We start from the raw sequence: 26800 nt of genomic DNA on the forward strand, positions 1-26800 counted from the left end.
ATTCTCTTTCACCAGTTTGTCCTTGTATTGTAATAACCCAGACCTGTCATGTTCAGATCCCCAATGTTTGGCTCGGTATATCTCCCCTGTTTTGTACCCTCTCCGTTTAAATCTATCAACAAGATCTTCCTCATATTTATGATGAGTAATAGCATCTGAGCAAATCCTTTTGATTCTTAGAAATTGTGACTTTGGAGTGTTCCTGCATATGTGAGATGGATGAAAGCTGGTGGCATGGAGTATGGAGTTAAATTGTGGATGTTTTCAATAAACTTCAGTAGAAAGAGTATGATCAATGTTCTGTGTTACCAATACATCAAGAAATGTTATACTATTGGTATCAAAAGAGACTGTAAACTCAACCCCCCACTTATTATGATTAAGGTATTCAACAAACTCCTTAAGGTAAATGCTATAAGATCTCCATACCAACCAGCAATCATCTAGGTATCTCCTCCATATGTCGATCTCTTCCAAATAGATGTTATGGGCCTGATCATAAATGTGCTGTTCTTCAATATAGGCCATGAAGAGATCGGCATATATGGGGGCAAAGGAGGCTCCCATAGTGGTAGCATTCAATTGTAAATAACATGATTCCTGAAAATAAAAGACATTTTTAGGTAAGACATGTTCTGTTAAGCAGACCAAAAATGTGTTAAAGCCCAGTGGGTATAGCTCGGTCTTTGTAAGTCAGTACTCAAGAGCCTCCAACCCTGTCCTGTGAGGGATACTAGTATACAATGCAGAAACATCCAAAGTGCAGATAAGCCACCCAGCCTCCAATTGCATGTCTGAAATGATCCTAAAACTTTCTGTGGTGTCCACAATGTCCTGTATAATGAATACTGTCCGGTATAGTTACGGATAATACCCTTATAGTATTGGTATAGTGTTATGAATGAAACTGCCCAATATCTAAATTAAGCCACAAAATGTAGTATAGTGAAATGAGCACTGCTATAATATACAACCTAATATGTGAAAATATGATATATATATATATATATATATATATATATATATATATATATATATATATATATGTCCCTTCAGTCACCAAAACGTGCTCAACATTGAGCTCTACACAATGTAGTAGGGAATAAATGAAATCGAAAGATATAAATTTCAACTTTAGATTAATAATCAGTCTTATCCCCTTCATAACATATTAATAATACAAAAATGATATTCATATATTTTGCAGTTATTCATACATAGTCACCAATAGGCAACTCAGTGAAAAATATGAATATTCTGGCTAGCAATGTCTAAACGACTGTTGATGGATTCCATAAGACTTTGAAAAACCTTGCTCATATCCCTGAACTTCATCTGATTGTATTAAAACTATTTGGGCTATATGTGCCTAATGTACTGGGTTAAATGACATTTTGGACACCATATCTTATGTATACAATTATTAGGCAGGTAACATATTTTTGCATTTTAAGGATATCAGCAAAGGTTCAATTTGAATTTCAGGGAACCTATTAACAGTCGCTCAGACATTGTTAGCCTGAACACATACTAGTGATTATAGGAGAACTACGGCGAACTGTATGAATATTATACTGTGCTAAAATAACATTTTGGAAGCCATGTTTGCGTATATAACTATTAGGTAGATGATGTGTTTTTGAAGTTTTTGAAGTCGTATAGAATCCATCAAAAGTCGTTTAGACATTGCTAGCCAGGATATTCATATTTTTCACTGAGTTACCTATTGGTGACTATGTATGAATAACTGCAAATTATATGAATATCACTTGTGTATTATTAATATGTTATGAAGGGGATAAGACTGATTATTATTCTAAAGTTGAAATTTATATCTTTCAATTTCATTTATTCCATACTACATTGTGTATAGCTTCATGTTCAACACGTTCTGGTGACTGAAGGGACAGATTATATATATATATATATATATATATATATCATAGTTTCACATGTTAGGTTGTATATTCTAGCAGTGCTCATTTCACTATACTATATTTTGTGGCTTAATTTAGATATTGGGCAGATTCATTCATAACACTATACCAATACCATAAGGGTATTATCCTTAACTATACTGGACAGTATTCATTATACAGGACACTATGGACATCCAATATAGGAATGCTATATATTTAGTGTCTAAATACCCTAAGTATTCAATTGACATATATTATCTATATTTTATCTCTTTGGTGAACTGGACTGGAACCTTCGTTGGCTAAGAATCTTTTATTAATAGTTATTTATAATTGTTGGAATAACTATTGCCCTAGTGTAGTTTATATACTGGCTTCTATATATATTCAGATGGGCCTTCATTTGGGGCTCAGTATGTTTTGCTGATGTTTTTTCAATACTTAAAATAATACCAATTTAGGAGGTGGACATCGCACTGCTTAATAAGGAAATTACAAGCAGGGGGCTATTATAGTCCATGTTGATTTGACTTTACTATTTATAGGGCTGCAGGAGTTAATATGGCACCCATATTTTTGGCCATCTGTGTACAATATTGGGTGCTTAACACTGCATATTATGCCTTTTTTGAAATACAGGTTCATCAGCTATTAGCAATACAGGAGCTATTACACTCGATTTGAATCTTTTGAATTTGTTCCAATTGTGGACATATCAGGCTTTGGCAGGGGTTAACATTGCTCTCACTATTTCAAACATATATATATATATATATATATATATATATATATATATATATATATATATATACACACACATATATATATATATATATATATATATATATATATATATATATATATATATATATATATATATATATATATATATATATATATATATATATATATATATATACACAAACTTGGGGGCTTAACACTGCTAATAAGGCCCTATGTGGGATAATTACTACATGTTATATCCCTATGGGCCACAATAATATGTCTTATTATTAAATGGTTGCTATTTAGCTAAGGGCAATATTTTATACCAACAATACCTTATATTTAAGCATTATTTGGATATCTTGAACAACAATGGATCTATCCAGTTTACTCAAAGGGCTTTGTTCGGATAGGGATGACAGCCATTTTTGGCATAAACAATACACCAAATACTTCTAATGGGACTGTGCACTCCAACACTTGTGAAATAGAATTTCACAAACTTAATAAGAGCATGAGGGCCCTACGGGCCAACATTTGACATGCCAAGTTATTTAAGGCATACATCAATCACCAAGGATATTTCCCCTAGAGGTTTGAGGGTGCATATTCAACCATTAGTGACAGAAGCTGACCCCACCATTATACAACAATGGGCAGAAGTGCAACACAAGGCATCTATGGATCTTGTCTGGATATTAGCCTAATATTATGTATGACAGGACCATTGATAGGAACATTTCTGAAATTACAGCCATATATAATGATATTACCCAATTTGAAAGTGATGAAGGATATAAACAATGTCTGAGGAAATTGAGCCAGGACCTCTTAGTATTGGAACAACTAAAGGAGAAAAAGACCAGGAAGTTCCACAGGGATGTCTCAGATTATGAGGCAGGTCACCCATATGCAAACAGTAAACATGTTAGATTTGTACCCTCTAACAGGAATGTGAACAAAAGAGGCCACACTCTATACTCAAAATATCTACAACCTCCAGTGGTGAGGGATCGGGGGAAGATTCTTCCTCTGGATTGGAGTCCTACACACAGAATGTCACAGACTCACCTACAGCCAAAAAAAAGTAACATGACTACCCCTTTAGGGTCAAACCAGAGTGGGGGGGGCAGGAAAACATAGGGCCAGAAAGCATGGAACAACTACTCAGGCTAATGATAAAGAAGTAATATTGAACAATGTAATAAATATCTCTTCTGTTGATCTTTCACCTTCTCAAGTCAATTTACTAAATAAAGGACTGAATTTTATACCGTTTTTTTTTTTTCTGCCTGAGGATACTTTTGCACTGGATGTATCACCCTTTTGTAAACGTCCTAACTTGAAACTTTTCTTCCATACAGCTTCTGACTCACAACCACAATCTGGATTCAAATATCATAAGTCTAGCCTCAATCAACCCATGCATCCTACTGTCTTTATGCTCCAAAATTCAATCCTCAAAGATCTACACTTTAATTTTATGGAACATCAAATAAAATCTAATAATCTATCCAAACAGGAGATGGACATGGTACAGGAATTGGGTAAGAACAAAGATATAGTCATTTTGCCAGCAGACAAGGGTGGTGCTATTGTGATACAGGATATGATACAATATCAAGAAGAAGCCATGCGACAACTCTTGAATAAATGACATTATACATATATGGTATGTGACCCCACTAAAGGTTTTAAGAAACAGATCAATGGTTTCCTTAGTCTTGCTAGAGAAGAGGACATTATTACAGATGACCCTTTAACACCACCTCACGGTTAGGGATCCCCTTTAGGCAATGCATTTACTTTTTACCGATAATTCATAAAAATATGCAAAATCCACCAGGGAGACCCATCGTTTCTGGCAGAGGATCCATTACGGAACCACTCTCCCAGTTCCTGACACTACATCTTAAGCCCTTACTTATACATGTAAGAGCTAGAATACAAGACACCACAGAATTTTTGAGGATCATTTCAGACATGCAATTGGAGGCTGGGTGGCTTATCTGTACTTTGGATGTTTCTGCATTGTATACTAGTATCCCTCATTGGGCGGGCTTGGAGGCTCTTGAGAACTGGCTTACAAAGACTGAGCTATACCCAGCGGGCTTTAACACATTTTTGGTCTGCTTAACAGAACATGTCTTAACTAAAAATTTATTTTATTTTCAGGAATCATGTTATTTACAATTGAATGGTACCGCTATGTGAGCCTCCTTTGCCCCCATATATGCCGATCTCTTCATGGCCTATATTGAAAACAGCTCATTTATGATCAGGCGCATAACATCTATTTGGAAGAGATCGACATATGGAGGAGATACCTGGATGATTGCTGGTTGGTATGGAGATCTGATAGCATTTACCTTAAGGAGTTTGTTGAATATCTTAATCTTATGAAGTGGGGGATTGAGTTTATGGTCTCTTGATACCAATAGCATCACATTTCTTGATGTATTGGTAACATGGAACATTGACCATACTCTTTCTACTGAAGTTTATAGAAAACATCCACAATTTAACTTCTTACTCAATGCACCAGCTTTCATCCATCTCACATATGCAGAAACATTCCTAAGTCACAAATTCTAAGAATCAAAAGGATTTGCTCAGATGCTAATACTCATCAAATATATGAGGAAGATCTTGCTGACAGATTTAAACAGAGAGGGTACAAAACAGGGGACATATACCGAGCCAAACATTGGGCATCTGAACATGACAGGTCTGGGTTATCACAATACAAGGACAAACTGGTGAAAAAGAATCCACCCATCAGACTTATTACCACTTATGGGAGGGAACACAGATGTCCTTACTAATATTGTACGCAGACACTGGAACATTCTCCTAGCCAATACTCGGCTTAGGGATATTGTCGATGAGACGTGCCATTTTTCCTTTAGAAAAGGAAAAAATTTAGGCTCACATATGAGTCACTACAAATGTATAGGTACCCCAGATATACACTCCACACAAACAACTATACAGGGTAGGGCTTTACAAGGATGCTTTCCATGCGGACACTGTAGACACTGCAAAAGTATCTTCAAAACCAGGGAGTTTTCAAGCAAGAACAGGGGCCAAATATTCAATATTAATTTTTTTGCGAATTCTCAATCAGAATGGCTAATATATGTGGCCACATGCAGTTGTTCTGCTTTCTATGTTGGCCAAACCTCTAGACCATTCAAGTTCAGAATTTCAGACCACCTAAGTGATGTTAGGACTAGGAGAATAAGCAATGCATTATATAAAAACACAGAGAAACGTCATATTTCACCATCATAGACAAAATTCAGGGTAACAACAAGAACAAATCAAGCTACCACCAATTACTTAATAACAAAGAGAAGAAATGGATTGTTAAATTAGGGGCACTATTCCCTCCAGGATTAAATGAATATTTTTAATATTTTTATATCTTTATAAAAGTGTGATGTCTTGTATAACCTCCAGGTGGACCAATTACTATATAAAGGGGAATGTTTTTACAAGCATTTGATACACTGATTGATACACTGATGAAGGCTTTGTAATTTTTCAGCCGAAACCGGTCTGTTTGTTCTCCTTATATTACTATAATAAATCTTATTGTCACTGTTTTGATGGCTCTTGTTTTTTGAATCATACCAAGGATTTTCGGAGCCGTGCAGCTACCATACTTGCAGGGGTATTTCCATTGACCACAGTGGTCATTACAACAGCATGCAGGTACATTGATGGCAGCATGCCACCAGTGTGGGAGTATTTCAACATAGCCCATGCATAGCAACAGACTTAAGTATCAAACAATAGGACATATGTCCCAACAGTAGAGTTAAGTCAGCACATACCAATTGAGTTGTGTATTTAGTTTATTGTTGCAGATATAGGGGGGAGAAAGATGTCAATTAACAAGTAGTATATTCCTGTAGCTTGCATTACTTTCCTAGTCAGTGCTGTGATCTGTACCTTACAAGTATTAGTACACTACCCTATTACATTAGTTTGGACAGTGGTATGACTGTAGAAAACTATATACATGAACTGGTTTTACCTGCAGTATCCACCTCTTACCTGGTATACCTGTGGAGGTATTTGTTGTTAACACTACCTAACAGCTTCTACACATACTCCCAGATTCCAGGTTGATGTTATGCACATACCTGCCCATCTCTTTTTGCACACACTCTGGGCATGTCTTCACCACATGCAGGTTAACCGGGACATATTTCCACTACTGCCCTCTTAAACCTTTAGTGACTTGTACAATGACAGGTTTGTTTTATTTGACATTTTCCAAATATGTACAGGTCTGACATTCAGTTCTATGACATGACATGCTGCCTACATGTCAGAAATTGGCACACTGATATGGCAGGGGGCAAGGTAACAGCCAGCAGATATGGGCCAAATAACTGGACATTCTGGACATTTTTGTACACATGTGGGGTATGATTCTGCATACAGCTTACTACCACTTCCAGGATTCGAACCATGGCTGTGTCTGCTAAAAATAAGACACTGCCCATCACAGTTGAATGTGCTATACAGATATTGCTGTGTATCTCGTGTCTGATTTCTGTCTATAATTCTCCTGTGGTTTTACATTCTGAACTTGTAATTACAACACTCTTATACAGGATTTCCTAGACAGTTGTATTATGTAGTACAGTGTGGGCGACAGTGATGAGTAATACCTTATTATTCTGAGCAACTGCAACACTAACAATGCCATACAATACCAGAGTAAACAGTACCAGTACAGGATATCAATCTTTTATTTACAGGCACAGTGTTCGTATCAGACAGACCTGTGGGAGCAATGTTTGTTAGCACTACCTGCATGTTGCCACACAAATTACCAGTTTCCACATTAGTATTATGCACCTACGTCTCACTCTGTTACTGTACACACTCTGGTCACAGCCTGACAACATGGGGGGTGGAGATAGGACATACTTGGCTACTTACTCTCATAACATTTGGGGGGTTGCTAGAATAACAGGTTTGTTGTTATAGATGTCCGACAATGAGTTGTATGTCTTCCTTGCTGCCTAAATGTCTGGGATCATCCCCACTGGTTTGCCAGGGGGACAGGGTGACAGGCAGCATCTATGGGCCGATTTACTGGACATTCTGGACATTTCTGTACACTTGTGGGGTATGATTCTGCATTCAGCCTACTACCACTCCCAGGATTCGAACCATGGCTGTGTGTGCAAAAAATACAACAGTTCACGTCACAGTTGAGTGTGCTATTTGGATTTTGCTGTCCGTCAGTGTTTTCTGTCTAAATCTCTCTCAGTTGTACTATTTGACCTCTTGGGATTACAACAGTCATATACAGACATTCCTACACAATTTATTTATGTAGCACAGTGTGGGTAACAGTGCTTACTACAACAGTACTATTAAGTGATTGCAACTCTACATTACCGTATGATACCAGAGTGAACACATGCAGTCCAGCAGTTAGACCTTAACTGTCAGGCTATTATGCTTTTATTTACATAGAACCTATATGAGACTCTTCCTGCCCTGTTCTCTGGTGTATGCAGTACATGCCTTAAACAATACAAGTTTTATAAAGGTAATTAACTTACTACTACTTTTAGATTCATTTCCTACGACAGTACATGCAAGTGTATTACTAACCTGCCTCTTGTCGCAACCGCTCCAATCTACAGCCATGGGCTTCCTGGTTAATAGCCTGCTCACTTGCCACAGTGAAAGACATAAGAGGAATATTTAGCCATACCTATCCATAATATACATAAGCTGGCAATTATTAAACAGGTAGTGGACTGATACTTACACACAGCTGGGACTTCCACTGTCCTCCTAGCCTCTTGGATCCACTGATCCAAGAGATCCCCCTTTCTCCACTTCAGGTTGGCATAGTGATGCCTGACCTGCTCACTAGTTTGGGGTATGCCAGTGGCACTGGTGAGGTCACGGGCGAGATGGTCCCAGGCTTCCGCTTTGTATTGAGAATGCTGGTACTGGCCCTGCAGCAGTCTCATGTCATGGTCTTTCACAAGGAGTCCTGCCATGACTCTGGAGTTCTGGATGCCCCAGAGCTGCGCCTGAAAGTGCACACCCTCTCCCATTCCAGACACAGTGCCTACAAGGGGAAGCTACAATCAGTTATGAGATGTATTCCTGCCTATTGGGTTTAAAAAGGGCCAGTTTCCCACACTTTGTCGTGATTGGACGGTTTTGAAAACGCTACGCTATGGGCAAACCTGCTTACCCAAGGTTGTCATTGCTTAAAGGAGTATACCAATGGGCAGACTGAGTTAGCTGGCCTACACATTGCTTACATCTAGTAAGCTGGGCTGTGCAATGCTTAGCGTTGCTTAATATTTATATTTGCATTGTGGCATTGATTTATTATTCATTACATGTTATATATGTGTTTGGTATCCATGTCATATGCTGCCAGATTGAAGAAACTCCAGCTTTATTCAGCATAGCGTCTGCTCAAATTGACATGTGCCTGACATACAGAGCCATGTCACCGGAATTAATGGACATGCTCCCACCTCAAAATCCAAATCCACCAAAACCACTAGAGCAAGCGACTTAAACCTTAGCTTAAACATAAACCTTAGGAGGGGCCAGATATCACTCAGAGACTCTCCCTCAGAGACTGTGGAATGAAATCCCAATCCAGGTGCCATAGAGCACGCTAGCTCCTGTGTTGAAATTCAACAGAAATCTTGACCTGGATGTTAGAGTTTACTTTTACCCGGGGGATCGTGTCTTTGTCCGACACTACAACAACAAACTAATACTAACATGGGCACAATCTATTTGGCATATAAAGTAACAAGCCACAAAATTTATTTAGGCTAATGCCTTATAAATGATAGCTATGATTCATGTCTACGTGCACTGTATGGGGTCCTTGTGTTTATTAGGGGAGTTCAACACTTTATTACAATAACACCTCAAATCTGGGCTTAATGCAGTACTCCACATATTTATGTCCTGTAGTAGGTTATACAATATAAAACTGTATGTAGATTCCTTTCACATGTTCAGTTTGTATTTTCTATGGTGGGGATCTGTTTGGTGATAACTCAATGTTATGTACTGCTGTGATGGCTTAGTGGTTAACTACTGTGACTATAATGTACAGGGTCCTCGGTTCAAGACCTGCAAAGGCTGTTTATTTTGTTAATGGCCAGAACAGCGGCTGATGCATACAGATTGATTAAGGCACTTTTAAGCAATTGTAAGCGGGTTTGAGCGAGTTTGTGCAAATGTAAGCAATGCTAACCTCCGGTTAAATATGCTTACAGAGCGTTCGCTTCAATATTTCTTAACCTGTGCGTGCATTGCTTAACCCCGTGCAAACAGGCTTAAACCCACTTCCTACTGCTTAAATATGCTTAATCTTGCTTCCTACTGCGTAACTATGCTTGCTTTTGCTTACTAGTGCTTACAACCGCTTACCACCACACTAATTTAGACAGTAATGTCTAATGGTTCTTGGGCAGGTGGTGGATTTGGCAACTGTATGATTTATCATCCTTTACACATTTTACCTTCTAACTGTCTCTCTGATTCCTGTGTACATATACTGTATGGGTCATTTGTGATTATCTGTGGACTTTGCAACATTATGACAATGACGCCTCACATCTGCATTTAATGCAGTACTCCAGTTCACAAATATGTGTTATGTTGTAGGTTATGCAACAAAATAAATTGATCAGAAAGTGATTTGACATGGAAAATGGATTGTACTGGAGTGGGACTCGAACCGGGAATGACTGCTCGTAAGGCGAATGCTCCGCCCACTACAATATTGCTGTACTGCTTCATTTGCATATATCTTGCTTTTTATCCTCTTGTGCCATTTAAGCTGCATTAACCATAGTTAAGCAATGGGCAAATCCATGCACCTACGTTTAAATTTGATCTGTTTCATAAAAAAATTATTTATATTTAAATGTTTTAACTATTGCTCTTGTACACTTGGCGGGTGTTGCTGGGGGTATGCGAACACCTATGAGCAGTCTTGCTCATTCTTACTCCTACAGTGCTGTTCTAGATTGCAGGGGAGTGTATATTCTGACAGCTCTGCTCCCAGACATGCCCCTGTACTCGGACACGCTCCATGTCCGTTTAGGAGCTCAGGCATCATGCCTTCATTAATATGCATGGCACGCTGCTGTCCTGCTCCTAAACGGTTGCTTACGTGCAGGACTAAGCTAGTCCTGCATGGAAGGATAGTGAATTGGGGGATAGACATTGCTTAAAGATCAAGTTCAAAGTCTTTTTATCCTTTCTTTTTTTATATAATTATGCCCTCATCTTGCAAAGTGTGCCTTTTTATTCTAAAATGTATAGCTTTTACTTTAGTTACTTCAGTGAACCTATATTTATTAAGTTTAGTAAACTGGCATTTCTGTTTACTGTATGCCGTGCAACTCTCCAGTTGCTTCCTAATTCCATGTCATCCAGACCTGCTTTCTGGTGATGTAGTAGTAGAGGTGAGAAGCAGTTCATAGTAGGTAGGTATGTTTTCTTTTGTCTGCAGGAGATTGCATTACAAAGTAAATAGAATGCAGGACAATCAGTTAACTAGCTAGACAATAAATCAATAAATAAATGTTCCTATTGTCAAGTGAAAGGCAACAAAAAGTAATATGAAAGAAGTTAAGATTCTTAGTAAGATGTATAGTGCTTGGCATACAGTTTAATAAACTAGATGTAAAACTAATATGTCATTGTCTATCAATGGATTGACTGATCACTTTTGAAGAGAAAACTATGGATTTGTGAACCACCTTAATGGTAGCCCAACTGTACAGTGAGCATGTGAGTTATTCTGCAAGAAATTACTGCTGGAAAGAAAATATTTGGAATAATTTGGGCATCTGTGAAGATGAAGATGCAGTAAAGGGATCACTCCATAGTAGATAGCTATTTACTACATTGTGAAATCTGTTTTTATACTGTATGCCAAGTATAATAAAGTTCACTACAAACTTATTTGTAGTGCACGGAGTGCCACAACAATGTTCTGAAATCAGGAAAAAGATAAACTTGTTAAGTGCTTCCCTAGTGCAAGATCTAAATATAACAGCACTTAGAGGAGCTTAAACAAACGTTATGTACTCATTATGGCAAAGCCGTGTTGTCTTCTTTTCTTCTGGTTCAACCTTTGGGTAATCATATCTGACTTTGATGCCTTTGAGAAGCTGAGGATATAGAGTTCTGACTCCTCTACTACCTCAGACTGAGTTTGCCTACTTATCAATAAACAAACTGGCATTATCTCATCAAAAGAACTACCTGATAATCTATATCAGGACATGACCTAGAGAAATTGCAACCAGCTGAGGTTGCATAATAGCAAGATTCCTGGTTAGGTCCATTCGATCAAAGAGGAGCACCAGGTGAGAAATTTGGAAGTGGAAGGAGGGAGGGATGTTGAACTGGATGAAAAGAAGACAACAGGGATCTATCATTATGGTAACTTTCATATCAGATATCTTTTTTTCATCCAGTTCAACCATTGGTACAGATTCCATTGCTACCATAAATCCCTCGAAGGTTATCCGGAAAGGAATTTCCTAAAAATGGTGAAGCCAAGTGATATACAGGATCTTGACTGCACATGGGTATGAATATGTGGAATTTGCTGCAGCACACATTTCATCGATAGGAACTCTAACCATAAAGACAGCAGAAGTAGTAACAGACCTTGCTGAATGAAAAGAAAGACCCAGTTTTTCATAAATAAAAGCTATCCAATATGGAAGCCACCTTGACAATGTGACTTTTGAAACACTCTCGCCTAACTTGGCTTTACAGAAAGCTATGAACAGCTGATCAGACCTCCTACAGTCTTTAGTAATATGGAGCTAAAATCTAAGTTACCTGTGAACATCTAATAAATGCAGAACATACTCTCATTGTTTAGAAAACTTTGGAAAGAATACTGATAAATTTATGGTTTGATTAAGGTTCATTAGGGATGCCAGTTTTGGAATGAACATTGGATTTGTTCTAAAAAAAAAACCCTATCCTTATGGAAGATCAAGTAAGGGAGTCTACAAGAAACTGCTTGTAACTCGGAGATCCTTCTCACTGTAGTGATGTCCAACAGGAATATGATTTTCAAAGAATACTTTAAATCTGCTATTGTCCAAGTTCAAAAGAAGGCTTTGTTAATAACTGACACACAATAATGATGTCCATGGAAGGATTGGATCGATTATAGGTCTCTTCCCTTCAGAAAGGCATTTGAATCTTTAATGAGTATATCCACATTTGAAACATTTAGTGAAGCTATAGCAGTCTGATTGTGGCCATTATGAAAACTGGAAATAGTCGCTAATTGTACCTTGACTGTTGTAAAACTAGAGTTTTTGTTTTTTTTTTGGAAAAGATACAACAAAAACTGTAGCATACAAGGGAGAGGAGCTGAAAATGGTCTATCCCTTTAGAGCCTGTCCAGACTGTAAACCTTTTTCATTTCCTGATGTAAACTTTTCTGGTACTCAATTTCTTGTGAAGCTGACAAAATATGAAGCACTTAAGTAGAAAGCCTGGCATCTCTGGCCACCACTAACATTGGATGCACCATGTGGTTAGCTTCAGTGTCTCTGGGTCCAGAACAGACTGCCCGAATGGGTGAATCAGAAGTTCTGGACAGGAGTCCAATGTCTAGGGTGGAAGTGTGGCCAGAAAATCCCATTATGTACTCACAAACTCTTTTTGCTACCCCACAAGCCACCTGACATTTAAAAAAATGGACACATCTTTCAACACATTGCTCCCCCTAGCAGTTAACAAATCTGCACATCATTTTCAGTGGTTTTCTCTAATATAGTAAAGATATTGCTTTTAAGATTAGCAATCCTGTCTGTAAGCAAATTATCTACATGTTGCTAGAGGCATAACTTTAGACAAATATAGACATAATATAGCCTGAAAAAAGTTAATGTTTCTGAGTGATGCAAAGAAAAAATGTACTCCATATAGTCTTGCACCTTCTTGCTTCTTGAATAAACTCTGTTATTAGAGGAAAGGCAAATAGGAGAGCCAGGAGCCACTTCTGGACTACAGCACCACTCAGTGCCTGCCAACACAGAGGGATTAGGGCAAAGTAACTGCTGCGCTTGCTGTTTAGGCACAAAGCAAAAAGATCACAGCATGGCTAACCTCAATGGCTCAAGATTTAATTTGCCACTGCCTGATAGATGGTTAACTCATGGGACAGAAGGATGGAGTTGCTCAATTTGTTTGCTAATATATTGGAAGTCCCCAGGATACATGTTCTTATGAGAAAGCAATGGGAAGACATCGCCCATTGCTACACTCACACAGACTTCTGGCATAAAGGAAAAAAAGAAGTTACGTACTCACCATAACGTTCCATGTGAGTTGTTTATCTCGCCTTTATTCTCACTGATGGTTCGGAGCTGATCCTCGGCTCCGACAAGGCCGATAGCAAAGCTCAAGATTTGCCAGTAGCTCGAGACCAAGCCCCTTATCCCACAATGCACTGCTGGAATTACCTCAGATCTTGTTTGCTGTGAGTATATACACCCTTTTTTTTTTTTTTTACAAGGAAGCACTTCCCAAAGAGGAAGAAGAAGTACTGAATAACCAGGAGGGTACTAGCCTCTAAGTCAGCTGTCAGCCAGGTGGGGGAAGGGACGTGAGAATAAAGGCGAGAAACAACTCGCATGGAACATTATGGTGAGTACATAACTTCTTTATGTGAAGTTGTTAAATCTCGCCATTTATTCTCAATGATGGGTAGCGTCCCTAGCACCCTCAATCTTGGGTGGCTCATGGAAGCACGTTTTTCAGTACCGTGGAACCAAAGGAAGACCTGTCCCTGGAAGCCTTATCTACTTTGTAATGCATGATAAAGGTATGAGGCTTAGACCAAGTGGCTGCAGCACAAATATTGTCAAGGGACAATTTAGCTTGAAAGGCAGAAGTCGTAGAAACGGCTCTGGTAGAATGAGCCTTAGTTTTGTGTGTCAATGGCATGTTTGCATTCGCATAAACAAAGGATATACAATCTGATAACCAGTTAGAAAGGGCTTTTTTAGCCACTGGATTACCTTTTATGGCCTCAGAAAAGGATACGAAAAGTTGATCTGATTTTCTAATATCCTTAGTTCTACCAAGATAAAATTTGAGCTGTCTGTGTACATCAAGTTTGTGCAGCATGTATTCCAATTTGTTAGAGTGGTTGGGAAAAAAAGACTGGCAACTCAATGACCTGATTGATATTGGATTCAGAACAGACTTTAGGCAAAAAGGAGGGGTTTGTTCTGAGAGATACTCTATCAGCATGGAAAATCATGTAAGGAGGTCTGCGGGCAGAAGTAATGGCTACTAGAAATATAGTCTTCCAGGACAAATATTTGAGATTACAAGAAGATGCTGGTTTGAAGGGTGGGAGAATTATATGAGACAGCATAAAATTCAAATTCCATGGAGAATAAGGGATTTTGACAGGAGGTCTCATGTGAAAAGCTCTTTAAGAAAAGCCTTAGATAACTTATGGCCCATAACGTTCAACCCATCGAATCCAAGGTGGAAATTTGATATGGCGGCTAACTGGACTCGAACGGTGGAAACTGTTGCTCCTTCCTTAAAAATCTTTGTCAAAAATTCTAAAATGGACGATAGAGGAGCTCGGAAAGGGTCGATTTTCTGTATATTGGCCCAAATTGAGAACGTGTTCCACTTACTGCGGTATAGTTTCCTGGTGGATGCCTTGTGAGAAGACAAAAGGATTTGTCTTGCATCATCTGAGAGTGAATGAAGCCTGGCAATTAGGGGAAGTGGATTAGCTAAGCAGTCAGCTTTAGGGACTGCAGTGAAGGATGGAGGTCCCCTGACGGGTGTGTCAGAAGGTCAGGAACTGGGTCCAGGATCCATGGATCCTCCAGCAGATGATGGTGAAGGAAGGGGAACCAAATCTGTCAAGGCCAGTACGGGGCTATGAGGATAACTGTCCTTCCCAGCGATTTTGTTTTCTGTAAAACCTTGGGTATCAATGGAATAGGTGGGAATGCATATAGGAGACCCGGAGGCCAATCGTGTACTAGTGCATCTCTCGGGGAATGTCCTAGAGGTGGTATTAGGGCAAAGTAGCTTCTGCATTTGGTATTGATGTGACTGGCAAAGAGGTCGCAGCAAGGCTGGTCCCATTTGCGGAAAATCAAATCCGCAACTCGTTAGTTGAGAGACCACTCGTGAGGCAACAGTATTACCCTGCTCAGCTTTTCCGCTATCACGTTGGATTTCCCTGGGATGTGCATTGCTATCAGAAAACGGTGGGACGACACAGCCCTTTGCCATACCCTGAGGACTTCTCGACAAAGGGGGTAAGACTTGGTTCCGCCTTGTTTGTTCAAGTACCAGACCACTGACATGTTGTCCGTCTGAATTGCAATTGTCCCTAGAGGAAGAGAGTCCGGAAAGTACTGCAACACCATAAGTACCGCTCTCACCTCCAGAACACTGATATGCAGATGTGACTCTTGATCCTTCCATGTGCCTTGGGCAGTCTTTCCCTGAAAATGCCCCCACCCTATCAGGGAAGCGTCCGTGGTCACAGTGGCTACTGGGGGGGGGGGGGGACAAAGGGTTTTCCGATTGTGACATGAAGAGACGTTAACCACCACCGAAGGTCTCTCTTGCAAGAATCTGTGATGAGAATCATGTGGTGCATCGGTTGCTTTTGGCAAGACCACTGAGCAAAGAGGAGCCATTGAAGGGTTCGCATATGCATCCTTGCGAGTAGTACAGCCAGGATTGCTGCCGCCATCAAACCTAGCACCTTCAAGACCTCTGCAGCTGTAGCTTTGTTCTTTGACACCAGTGAGTTGACGTGTTGGCGAAGAAGTGAGATTATTTTGATTGGAAGACGTAGAGTAGTGGTTGAGGTATCTAACTCTGCACCTATAAAAACGGTATGCTGCGATGGCAATAAGGCAGACTTTTCGAAGGTGATTGTAATGCCTAATTGATGGCAGAGTGTCAGAGTATATTGTGTTGCCTGAGTCAATTGATACTTGGTGGTAGCGGTGAGGAGCCAATCGTCTAGGTATGGAAACACCTGGAATCCTAGACGCCTGCCATGACCACTGCCATGCATTTGGTGAACACTCTGTGGGCTATAGTGAGACCAAAGGGCAGGGCTCGAAACTGGTAATGATTGGCTCCCAGCCGGAAACACAGGTGATCCCTGGAGCGTCTGTTCATTTTTATGTGATAGTACGCGTCCTTGAGATCTATGGAGCACACATCCAATCGCCTTTACCTAGGAAGGGAAGAATGGACTGAAGCGTGACCATTCGGAACTTCTCTTTCTTTACGAATTGGCTGAGTCTGCTGAGGTCCAAGATAGGCTTCCAGTCCCCCGTTTTCTTTGGTACCAAAAATAATCTTGCGTACGTTCTGAATCCAACTTGGTCAGCTGGGACTGGTTGGATGACTCTTTTTTCTAGCAATTTTTGGACCTCTACGATTGCTTATTCCCTGAGACTGGGTGGAACATCTGGGATTCTGTTTACAGGAGTGGGAGGGGAAGAGAACAGTATGAAATATCCTCTGGAAATGATGCTTTGTACCAGTGAATCTGACATTAGGTTTAGCCAGGCTTCTGGGTACAAAGATAAGCGACCCCCGACTGCCTCCAGTGCCGGACAGCCGGGCCGCCTTTCAGGACCGCTGGTAGGGCTGACCAGAGCACTGGCCCCTGTCACCCTGTTGCTGCGGACCCCCTCTGCCGCGCAGGCGGCATCTTCTGTTATAACCCCCTCCTCTGCCTCTAGAGGGAGTTTCTCCGCGTGTGTCCTGAAAGGCTCCCTGTGCTTTTCGGAACCACATTTCCCCACCCTTAGGGCCCTTGGGAATAGGGCCGAGTAGGGGTAGAAAAACGGACTCCAACGGCAGATAGGGTCTTGCCTTCCTGCTCACACCTGGTTAAAGTTTCCTTTACTTTAGGCCCAAACAGTGATGAGCCATCAAATGGGGTGTTGATAAAGGAAGACTTAAAGGGCTCTGCAAAGGAACAGAGACGCATCCAGGCTTGTCTCCGCAGAGCAATGCCTGAACTAGCAGCTCTACTCGAACCATCAGCTGCATATGATATGAGACACATGGACGAGTTCACAACCGAGTTTAGGGTAGCGAGCTGTGTGTTGACTTTGTCGGCAACCCCTGCAGCTACCGTACCCTGGAGAGTATCGTCTAGCTCTTTCAGGAAATCTCTTTGCAGTCTCGTGAAATGGGTTAAATAGTTCAGCGATCACAGAGAAAAAGTCGCTGAACTAAACATGCGTTTCCCATATCTATCCATGATCCTAGAATCTCTGTTAGGAGGATGAACAGATGCGGATGTTTCAGACACTTCCTTTTTGGTGGCTGCAGCTACCACCATGGCATCAACAGGCACTCCTTTGGTCAAAAAGGCTTTGTCCACTGGGGCAGAGATGAACTTATTCGGCTTCCGAGGGACAGATTCCATGGCCTCCGGTGACTCTCACGCCTTACGAGAGATCAGCTCCATGAGCTCGTCGTAAGGCGGAGACACCCAAGAAGTGGAAGATTGAGACCCAAACACCTTCAAGAGCACTGACTTGTCCTCAGTAGGAGTTGTGGACTGACAACTGCCCTTCTAACTCAGGATCTCTAATATCTCCGCAAAGGAGATATCCTCAGAGGGGGATCGAGAGGACCCTTCTGACTCATCCAAGTCAGTATCAGATGTCAAAGACTCCTGTGGGGAGTCTAAGTGCCTCCTCTTGCACACTCTCTTCCTGGGTACCTCCTCAGTGAGGAGATCTGCGGAGGTCTCAGAAGAGCAGGGGACGCCCTGTGGGGCTACTTGAGGCTCACGGTCTCTACACTTAGGGGGACCGGTAGATGTAGAAGCGGACACAAGAGCTTGTGGGGAGAAGGAAGCCCGAACTGATGCAGACGATGTCTTAGGAGACAGGACTCTCCTCATGGCATCGAAAGCACCATGGCTCTGATGAGAAGGGGTAGACAGATCCAGAGGGACCGTCCGATCCTCCTGCACCGAAACCATGGACTCCGAGCCTGAGGTAGGAGCCGAGCTCATCCGAGCCGAAGCCCCAAGAGGAAGAAGAGTCGGCACCGACAAATCGGTCCGACTATCCTCCCCGGACCAGACAGGAGAGTGTCGGCTCCTAGCGGACGTCCGAGTAGATAGAACCGATAACACCGGTGCGGGTCTCGGTTCCACAGGTTCGACAACTATTGGTTTGAGCTCCTTGGGCTCTGAGAGTCCAGTATGGCTCGGAGGAGGAGTAGTCAAGTCCAGTTCAATGGTCTTCGGCTCCAACGAAATGGTCGGGGCCGACAACAATTTAGCAAGTCCTGGTGCTGGTAGAAGCTTCTGCACTAGCCGATCCATATCCATATCAGAGAGGCTGACTGAAGAGAAATGCACCGAAGGTGCTGACTGGAGCAGAGGAGATGAGGGAACCTCAGAGACTGGCTCCAAGACTGGGAGCTGGCTCTGAACCAAAGGGACACTTGGTTCCAAGGACTGTGGAACCGATGACCCTGTACCCTCTGATCTTTTTGCCTTCTTGGTAAGTTTAGAATCTGAAGATTTAGAAGATTTTGAAGAAGTGCTGGCACCTTCCTGGCTACCCAACGCCTCAGAGAAAGTATGCTGCAGCAACCCCCCTATCAATGAGTTTTCTCCTTCTCTCTAAGAGAACCCTAGAGGAAAAAGAGTGGCAAATACTGCAAAAGTCTTGGAGGTGTTTAGCCCCCAGACAGTAAACACATTGGACATGACTGTCAGTGACGGACATTTTCTGTCCACAATCTGGACATTTCTTAAACCCCGATTTGGGGTGAGACTTTTCCCTTTCATCCGACATGTTATAAACAGACACACCACAAAATTAACCTGTAGAGGTTAAATACAGGGCTAACTAGGCCCACACTAAAAACAATACTAATAACAAGAATAATATTATTATAACTAAATAGAGCTAAGAAAAGTCCAAACACTAAGAAAACTAAGCCAACACAGGGCACTATCTCTACAATCTAACCTACATAAAACTATATTATTTTAACGAAAAACACACACACACACACACACACACACACACACACACACACACACACACACACACACTAAATAAAGAATAATCTATCAACAAGAAGTAGAAAGAATTTTTTTAAACTTGCGATTTAGCAAAAAATGGTCCGATCTGACTGGATCACTGACATCTCTCTTGCCACGGCAAACTAGATCTGAGGTAATTCCAGCAGTGCATTGTGGGATAAGGGGTTTGGTCTTGAGCTACTGGCAAACCTTGAGCTTTGCTATTGGCCATGTCGGAGCTGAGGATCGGCTCCGAACCATCAATGAGAATAAATGGTGAGATTTAACAGCTTCACATGAATGGGTACCACCTTGCATGATGCTGTACCAGACTAATGCTATGTTAATCATCTGGATGGAGATCACACTCTTGGGTAAAGTGTACTGGAAAACCTGCAATACTAGGAGAACTCCTCTCATCTCCAAGACATTGATGTGGAGACTGGCCTCCATGTCTGATCCAAGAACCTTGGACTGTCTTACTTTGAAATGCCCCCTCCCAAAGATGGAAGCATCCATGGCTACTATGGCCATAGGGCATTATGGAGAAAAGGGCTGACCTTCCTGGAGAACTGCTAAGGTCAACTACCATCTGATGTGAGACCTGCAAGTATCATAAGAATTGGGGCATGAACAAGATGTGAAAATTGGAACCCATTGTACAGAAAGGGTCCACTGAAAAACTCCCATGTAGTACCTGGCAAGGGGAACCAATATTATTGTCAGTCATCAGCCCTAGCAGTCGCAGAATAAGTCTTGTGGGGATGAAGGACTCTGGATAATATGAAAGGCTACCTGATGCAGAGATACAGTCTTGGACTCAGGGAAGTTGGCCATTTGACTGCTTGTATTCATGCGGCATCCAGTGAACTCTATTCTGTTGTGCAGATGTCAACTGGCTCTGCTTGACTGACTGTGATGCCCAATTCTTGAAGAAGTTGGAGCAAGAAGTCTTGTTGCTGGACCAGAAGATCCCTAGGTGGGGTGATGAAGAGCCAATCATCTAAATAAGGGAACACCCAGAATCCTATCAGGCTATGATATGCAGCAACCGTTGTTATGAATTTGATGAATATGTTGGGGGCTGTGGTGAGATCAAAAGACAGTGCCCTGAATTTGAAGTGATTGGCTCTCTGCCATAAAGGAAGAAATCTCCTAGATTGCTTTATTATCCTCATATCATAGCAGGCATCCTGGAGAGCTACACAGCCCATCCAGTCATCCTTCCTTAGAGGAAGTAGAATGGACTGAAAAGTGACCATCTGGAACTTTGTCTGCTTTACAAACTGATCGAGATGAATGAGGTCCAAATTTGATCTTAGGTACCCTGTCTTTTCTGGAACTAAAAAGAGCCCAGATAGACTTTGGATTCTAACTAGTATGGGGGGGACCTGCTGCATAAAAAAAACTTAACATAACATTCCATCTGTGTTGTCCATTTTCATTCTTCCTCAACTAATGGGATCGGATTTGACCCTCACATCCGACTCAACCGTTATACTAGCTTGTGACCTCGAAAAAAACTCTCAAGCTCCTTCCCTACCCACAATGTACCACCCCTAATATATCTCAGACCTTGTTTGCAACTTGACAGAAGACTATACTAATATACCATAACTGGAGTTCAACACAAAGGATATAGGTGTCCTTGAAGTATCTCATTCCTCCAGAAGCCAACCATGAAATATGGTGGGGAATGGTGGGTAAGAAGTTGAAGGATAAAAATGGACAACACAGATGGAACATTATGGCAAGTAGATAATTTTTTATCTGAGGTTTTCAATTATCATTCATTCCACAACTAACGGGACAGAGTCCCACTTACCTAAATTCCTGGGTAGACTCTAAGAAGGAATATTCCTGAGTATGGTTGAGTCAAAGGCTGCTCTTCCCCTCAAGACCAGATCTAGTTTGTAATGAGTGATAAAAGTACAAGGATTTGACGAAGTTGCATATTGTCCATAGAAGCTCTAGACTGGAATACAGCAGAAGTTGCCATAGATCAGGCTGAATGAGCCTTTAATGATTTTAGTAAGGGGAATTCAATTTGTTATAGATAAATGAAATGTAATCTGTCAACCATCTAGTTAGAGTCACCTTTGTAACTGATTTGGCACAATTTATTATGTGGAAAGGAAACAGCTGATCTCTCTTTCTAATCTCTCGTTCTGTGTAGATAGAAACCTAATTGTCTATGAACATTCAGTAGGTGCAGCATATATTCCCCTTTATTTGTAAATTTTGGAAAGAATATTGGCAAACTAATGGATTGGCTGATGTTGGACTATGATACCACCTTAGAAGCAAACATTGGTATGTAACAAGACCCTATCCTTATGAAAAATCAAATATGGAGGCATAGACGATAATGCTTGAATATCTGAAATTCTTCTACCAGATGTAATTGCAACTAGAAAGATAGTTTTCCAGGTCAATAATTTTAGATCACATTTAGCTGCAGGTTCAAAGGGAGAATGAATTAAGGCTTGCAGTACCAAATTTAAATCTCATGGAGGCATGGGCTCTTTATAAGGTGGTCTCACCAAAAGAGTACCTCTCAAAAAAGCCTTGCACAGCTTAGATGAAGCCAGTGAAGAATTTTGAACCCGCATGAAAGTTTTGCTGTGAGGTAAACTTTAATAGTTGATAAACTAGAGCACCCTCATTAAACACTAAAAACTCTGAAACAGAAAGAATTGAAGCTGAAAAAAGGTCTATCTGATTCTGCTCTGCCCAGTAATCAAACCATTTCCATTTACTCCTGTATAGTTTCCTACTAGAAGGCTTTGGGAAGATAAAAGTATGGAATGGACAGGGTAAGAGAGCACTGGTTGCCTAACTATTAAAGGAATTAAAGAAGTGACACTGTCAGTTTAAGATTTCAGATATCCAGGTGAACCATGCCTGTCGGTTGAGACAAAAGGTCTGGAACTGGATCAAGAATCCAAGGTGAGTAAAGTAGATGAGGCCAAAGGAAGGGAAACCAAATCTGGTGAGGCCAGTAAGGTGCAATGAGGAAGACTTTGCTCTTCAACCAGGCTACTTTCTGAAATAATTTGGGAATTACGGGAGTCAGACGATAAGCATGAAGAAGACTGGAGGGCCAATCGTGGAGTAGAGCATCACTCGGTGATTCCCCTGGTGGGGAGGATCAGGGCAAAAAAGCTACTGTGCTTGTTGTTTTCGGGAGATACAAAAAGATCACAGCAACGCTGGCCCCACTGAATGAAAATAATTTCCGCCACTTTCCTGTTGATAGACCACTCACGAGGTAGAAAGATGGACCTGCTCAGTTTGTCTGCTATCATGTTCGACTTCCCAAGAATACACATTGCTATTAGAAAGTGGTTGGAAGATATTGCCCATTGCCATATTCTGAGGGCTTCTCGACACAAGGGATAAGATCTTGTTCCCCTTTGTTTGTTGATGTACCAAACCAGTGACATGCCTGGATAGCAATTGTCCCAAGACGGAGAGGGTCTTGGAATGCCTGCAACAACAAAAGCATTGCTGTCATCTCCAGAACACTGATATGCAAGTTGACCTCTTTGGGGGAACATGTGCCTTAACTGTTTTCCCCAGGAAATGCCCCACTCACCCAATGTGGGAAGCATCCGTGAATACTATGGCCTCGAGTTAAGGGAGGAAGAAAGGACAACCTTGCAATAGTTCTTATGACTGCATCCACCAGGAAAGGTATCACTGGGTTATTCTCATCTTTGTTGATGTGAGTTGAGAAAGGACAGACCATTGTGTTGTTGCATGCATTGTAGAATCCTCATGTTGAATCTTGCAAAAGGAAACTAAAATTATTTCCTCTGACATTCATCCAAGGGCTTGCACAATCAATCTGTCTGAAATTCTAGTATTGCAAATTATTTTCCTGACCGACATCTCTATTGTTTGCACTCTTGATAGCAGAAGAGACGCTACCATAGAAACTGTGTTGAACCCTGCTCCTATAAATTCTAATGTCTGGGTTAGTTGTAGATTAAACTTTTAGCAATTTATGGTTATTCTGAGATGTGAACAGGTTTGTAACACCTAATCTTGAGCTTCTATCAGTCGATGCTTCATTAGGACAGTAATGAGCCAGTCATCTAAATATGGAAACACTCGAAATCCTTGCAGTCTCAAGCGAGCTGCTGCCACTTCCAAGCACTTGGTGAACACCCTGGGAGCTGTGGTGAGGCCAAAGGGCAATGCTCTGAACTGACAGTGACTGGCTCCCAGCCGGAAGCATAAGTACCTTCTGGATCATTTGTTCATCTTTATATGATAGTATGCATCCTGAAGATCTATCCAGCACATCCAGTTGTCCTTGCCCAGAAAGGGCAAAATGGACTAAACCATGAACATCTAAACTTTCTGTGTAGAACCAACTTGCTCAATACAATGAGATCCAAAACTGGTCTCCGGTCCCCTGTTTTCTTTGACACTAAAAAGAATCTTGAGTAAGTTCTGGATTCTATCCAGTCTGGTAGGACCTCTTGGATGACTTTTTCCTAGCAGCTTTTGTACTTCTAGTGTTGCTGCTTTCTTCTAATTGGATGGGCCATAGGGAAATTTTCTTGACAATGGAGGAGGTGGGAAAAGGGAATTATATAACCTCTGGCAATAATTCTCTACACCCAACGGTCTTTTGTTATATCTAGCCAGGCTGTCAGGTGCAGAGACAACCGAATCTGGACTGCCTCCAGGGGTAGGCAATCTGGCCTCCATTCAGGATTCCTGAAAGGGTCTGTTGTGAAAGGAATCTCTAGATCCCAGGTTTGGGGGCCTCCTCTGCCAAGGGAGCTTTGCCTTCCATTATCACTCCCCCTCAGCCTCTGAGAGAACTACCTCCATGTGTGTCCTGGAAGGGACCCTCAGATTTTCTGAACTACATTTTTCGACCTTCTTGTTGCTTCATGGAAAAGTCCTATGAGGGGTGGAAAAATGCATGTCCACTGCAGGGAGGGCCTTTCTGTCTAACATCTGGAGAGTATGTCCTTTTCTGTGAGGCCAAACAAAGAAGTGCCATTAAAGGGAGCATTGATGAACGATGAATTGAAGGGCTCTGCAAAATCTCACACACATCCAGGCACGCCTCCTGATAGAAATATCTGAACCCTCATCCTTTGAGGCACCTTCTGCAGTGAGCAAAATAAGACTCATGGACAAATTAGATATAGCCTGTAGGGAAGCCAACTGAGAGACTACTGAAGATTGAGCCTCAGCAGTTGCAGTTCCAGATAAGGATTTCAATAGCACTTTAATCAAATCTCTTTGAAGTTTCATAAAATGTGCCAGATAAGATAATTCAGCAATCTGAGTGCAAAAGTTGCTGAAGCATAAACACCCTATACGCTCTATTAGGAGGGATGGAAAGTGGAACTCTGTTCTGCAAGTTCTTTATTGTAGCTGCCACCATGATCATAGCATCTACTGGCACCCCTTTACTCCAATATTCCCTGCCTAGTGGCGGAGACAGAATCCGGTCTGATCTCTTGGGGATTGACTCATTCGTACCAGGTTCCTTCCACTCCTGCCTAGAAATCAAAACAATCAGTTCCTCAGCATGTAGATTAAACCAAGAGGTAGACGGGACAGTCACAAAGTTTCCAGAAATACTGATTCCTCCAGAGAAGGATCTTGGGAAGATCAGCCAGCCACACTTTTGCTTAAAAATCTCAAAAATGTCTCCAAATCAGATGTCATCTGGTGGTGATTTTGGGGACCCCTCTCCTTCATCGAAATTGTTATTCTCAGTAACTGACTCTTGAGGAGAGTCCAAGTGCCTCCTTTTGCACTTTCCTCTTCCTAGGTCTCCTTGGTGGGGTTCATAGGTTGGTACTAGGCTATCAGCCCCAAGGCCTATACTAGCCTAGCCATAACAATTCCCTGGCTACTTCTTCCCGCACTATTTACTTTCCTGGACCTCTGCCTAGAAAGGTGACTGACGTGATCCCCAGGGTGAATTTCCTTTCGCCCATCAAATCATCAAGGTTCCTATTGAAAAGGGCCAAAGAGGCGCTCTGCTTGACATGTATGAGCAGTCTGTTCCAGTGTCTGGGGAGTCTCTGGGTCAGGAACCTATCACTCCATGTTTTGTTTATTGTGATGACAAGGTTTAGATCCCTGGAGCGTGTGGCTCTGAGGGATTGGGATTTCTTTAAGTGTAGCATGTCCAACAGCTCTGGGTATGACATGGCCTTGTATGTTAAGCAGAGATCGCCTCGGAGTAGATGATATGCGACAGAGTATAGCTGGAATTTTTTAAGGCGGTCAGCATAGGGCATCTGCTTTATGCCTGTGATTCCTTTAGTGAGGTATTTCTGCGGCCTTTCCAGTTGTTGCTGATGTCTTGAGAGGTACATACCAAATGGGGTGTTGTATTCTATAATGGGTCTAATGAGGGATGAGTACAGTGGGACAATGACCTCCTTTTTTCTTGATGAAAAGCCCTTAGTGATGAGATGTGCCACATAGAAGGATTCCCTGACTGTTGTGGCGATGTGGTTATTGAAGGTGAGACCACTGTCCACCTGTGTCCCTAGGTCTCTTATCACACTTTCGATGTTTAGTGTACTGACACCTAAGTGGTAATTCATGGGTACATGTTTTTTTCCCAAAGAGGATAACTATACATTTCTTGGCAATGAGCTTGAGCCCATGGCTCTGGCACCAAGCATCTGTTTCTGTTAAGCCCTTTTGTAGAGTATCCACATCATTTGGGTGGACCGGAGAAGTAGCAGAAGAGAGTAAGATACCCTGCTGGGTAGTCTGGATCCTTGGAGTTGGCTGCCCTTGTGGGACAGAATGATGAGGACCACAGTGCAAAGCCATTTGAGAAGTAGAGAGTGGATCCAAAGGGGAAGGACCCATCTCACCTGCCGGAGCACTCTCTTCACAACCTCAAAGGCAGATCATTCCTGTGAGAAGGAAGATAATTGAGCCGGAAAAGCGAGTTCCTAACTTGTCGTCTCCCTCCACCCCAAGAACAATCTACCCAAGGTGGAAGTCGGAGCTGATCTGCAACTGG

The 26800-nt window shown here is 41.5% G+C and overlaps 1 protein-coding gene across 1 annotated transcript in view; it reads right to left on the reverse strand.

Moving 5' to 3' along the window:
* Window positions 1-26800, reverse strand: part of MYBL1 (MYB proto-oncogene like 1) — a 1413299-nt gene that overhangs the window by 1046709 nt on the left and 339790 nt on the right. The gene's annotated exons all lie outside the window — the stretch shown is intronic.

This window comes from Protopterus annectens, chromosome 3.part1 (assembly GCF_019279795.1).
Source record: "Protopterus annectens isolate FY-2018-M chromosome 3.part1, PAN1.0, whole genome shotgun sequence".
NCBI classification, from domain to species: Eukaryota; Metazoa; Chordata; order Ceratodontiformes; family Protopteridae; genus Protopterus; species Protopterus annectens.